Below are 3,685 nucleotides of genomic sequence, written 5' to 3'. Positions count from 1 at the left end.
TGCCAGTAAAGAATTATTAAAAATATTCGCATTGTAGATATAGCTTCTAAACCAACAAAAATCCCTTCGTGCAAATGTTTTGGTTGTCACAAGAACCCCTTTAAAAATTGTTAACCGAGTATTTAAACCTCGGGTCGTCTTCTCAAGGAATTGCAGGGAGGTATGTTCTTATTATTGGCTATGAAAAAGGTAAAATTGGGGTTTTTGAAATTTGGGCAATGGGCACAAGCATATTTAAATGACAAGTAAAATAAATTAACGGTAAAATAAACTTTTGGCAAGGTATAAAGACTGGAAGTCTTATCCTAGTTATCCTTATCAATTATAAAGAGAATTGGATTCTTCTCCCACTTTGTTAACCTCTAACTATGAAGGTAAGTTAAGTGGATAAATTAATTCTGATTCCTCAAGTCATAGTCTTTCCTTGGAAAAGGCTAGAGTTATTGGAATATGAATTAATGAAATGAAGAAATCCAATTTTCAATCAATAATGAGTTTGATAACTCCAAGGTCACCAATTATTTAACCAAAGCCAAAAGGGGAACAGAAAAATCCAAATTATTTATATAAATAAAAGACACAATTCATAGATCTAAAAATACCTCAAATTATATTTAAATAAGAAAATCATCATGAACGTGGTATAGGCCAATTAGGCAACATAACTAATACAAGCAAGCATTCAAATATCTGAAAATAAGAAATAAACATAAAGTAAAAGAACATTGAACCTGGGATCGAGAGTTACTCCTAAAAGCTAAGAGAAATCCTAAATCCTAAGAAATAGAGGAGAGAACCTCTCTCAAAACTAGATCTAAATCATCGAAAGTAACAGAAAATCGGAGACTCCCTCAATGGATGCATTCCTCCACTTCATAACCTCTGGTCTATGACTTCTGGACTTGGATTTGGGCCAAAAAGGCTTCAGAATCCGTTATGAGTGTTTTCTGCAATTTCTGGTGCGTGGTCTCTATCATGCGTCCGCGTGGGTCATGCGGTCGCATCATTCGGAGTTCTCCTTGTCACGCGATCGCGTCAGGTCACGCGTCCGCGTCGTATGCGATTTGCTCAAGTCGCGCTGTCGCGTCAGTCATGCGGCCGCATCGTTGCCTCTTCGCTTCTAGCACGCGATCGCGTCGTCAATGCGATCACGTGGATGCCAGTTCCTTCAGAAACTTCATTTTGCACTTTCCTTCCATTTTTGTATGTTTCCTTTTCCATCCTTTAAGTCATTCCTGCCTTAGAAGATCTGAAACTACTCAACACACTAATCACGGTATCGAATGGAATTAAAGGTGATTAAAATAATTAATTTAAAAGATTAGGAAACATGTTTTTCACATACATCACATAATAAGGAAGGAGAAGTAAAACCATACAAATAATATGAATAAGTGGGTGAAGGATTGAATAAATCACTCAGATTAAGCATAAAATATATCATAAAATATGGGTTTATCAGTAGCCATTGACAACGGTGATCCCCCTACAAACAGCTTGCCATAGAAAGGAGTATGAAGGATTGGATGAAGGCAATAGGAAAGCAGAGATTTAGAAGGAACGACGCATCTCCATACGCTTATCTGAAATTCCCACCAATGAATTACATAAGTATCTCTATCTTTATTTTACGTTTTATTTATATTTTAATTATCAAAACTCCATAACCATTTTAATCTGCCTGACTGAGATTTACAAGGTGACCATAGCTTGCTTCAAGTCGACAATCTCCGTGGGATCGACCCTTACTCACGTAAGGTTTTTTACTTGGACGACCCAGTGCACTTGCTGGTTAGTTGTGCGAAGTTGTGAAAAAGAGTTGAGATTACAATTGAGCGTACCAAGTTGTTGGCGCTATTGAGATCACAATTTCGTGCACCAGCAAGCTGTATGTTGGTAGATCACCGTTGTCAATGGCTACCATCTGTCCTCTCAGTGAAAATGGTCCATGTGCATGGCTAATCATCTGTCGGTTCTCACTTGTGTTGGAATAGGATCCAGTGATCCTTTTGCATCTGTCACTATGCCCAACGTTTGTGAGTTTGAAGCTCTTCACAGTCATCCCATCCCAGATCCTACTCAGAATACCACAGACAAAGTTTAGACTTTTCGGATCCCAAGGAGACTGCCAATTGATTCTAGCTTATACCACGAAGACTCTGGACTCACGGATTAAATGCTCTGTTGTCAGGAGAGGCAATCAAACTTATAAACCAGAAACCCAAGAGATAAACACTCAATCGAAGGTAGAACAGAAGTGGTTGTCAGGCACGCGTTCATAGGTTGAGAATGGTGATGAGGTTCACGGATCATCACATTCATCATGTTTATGTGCGAGTGAATATCTTAGAATAGAATCAAGCGTGATTGAATAAAAAATAGGAGTAATTGCATTAATCCATCGAGTCACAGCAGAGCTCCTCACCCCCAACCATAGAATTTAGAAACTCGTGCCGTAGGAAATACAAGTTCAGATGTAAAATGTCATAAGGTACAAAATGAATCTCTAAAAGTAGTTTCTATACTATACTAGTAACCTAGGTTTACAAAAAATGAGTAAACTAAGATAGATAGTGCAGAAATCCACTTTCAAGGCCCACTTGGTGTGTGTCTGGGCTGAGCAATGAAGCTTTCATGTGTAGAGGCTATTCCTGGCATTTAACTCCAGCTTTTGTGCCAGTTTGGGCGTTTAACTTCAGCTTGTATCCTGTTTCTGGCGTTTAACGCCAGAATACGGTAGAAACTTGGTGTTAAACGCCAGTTTGCATCATCATAACTCGGGCAAAGTATGGACTATTATATATTGCTGGAAATCCCTGGATGTCTACTTTCCAACGCAATTGAGATCGCGCCAATTGGGCTTCTATAGCTCCAGAAAATTCATTTCGAGTGCAGGGAGGTCAGAATCCAACAGCATCTGCAGTCCTTTTTCAGTCTCTGAATCAGATTTTTGCTCAGGTCCCTCAATTTCAGCCAGAAAATACCTGAAATTACAAAAAAACACACAAACTCATAGTAAAGTCCAGAAATGTGATTTTTGCACAAAAACTAATAAAAATATACTAAAAAGTAGCTAGATCTTATTGAAAACTATATGAAAATACCCCCCCCCAAAAAGCGTATAAAATATCCGCACATCACTTAGTAAGAAGCTAGCCTTAGTGGAAACAATAACAACTAGCCACCCAAGAATTATCACTAAATGTCAAACAGTATGACTTTAGTAATTCATATACTCATTTCCCTAAGCTAAGGGGTAGAAATTTACCCCATAATCAAAATTGGCATTTCATCAAACATATGGAGGGTATAATCATAAAACATGGTAAAATTGGAAAAATGATAGAAACTATGAACCACAAATGATCAAAATCAACAAAAGCAACTCAATAAACATATAAAAACCATCAAACATCAAATTCATGAACTAGAACTCAAAATTGCAAAAGTAAATATGTATTGACAAAGTGACTTAAAATATAAGTGTAGAACAAGTAATATAATAAAAGAGAAAATTAAGGAATACTTACAATTAAAATCGCTATAATCAAAGATCAAAACTTGAAACTATAAAATTCTACAAAACCCTAATGAATTTGAGAGAAAACCTAAACTAAACTACCTAAAACTACTCCTAAATGTATAGTATAATGTATGGTAGTGTATTGTATGTTGCTAGCCTCCT

The sequence above is a fragment of the Arachis duranensis genome, chromosome 4, assembly GCF_000817695.3.
Source record: "Arachis duranensis cultivar V14167 chromosome 4, aradu.V14167.gnm2.J7QH, whole genome shotgun sequence".
Classification (NCBI taxonomy): Eukaryota; Viridiplantae; Streptophyta; class Magnoliopsida; order Fabales; family Fabaceae; genus Arachis; species Arachis duranensis.
Note: the sequence above shows the minus strand (reverse complement) of the source record.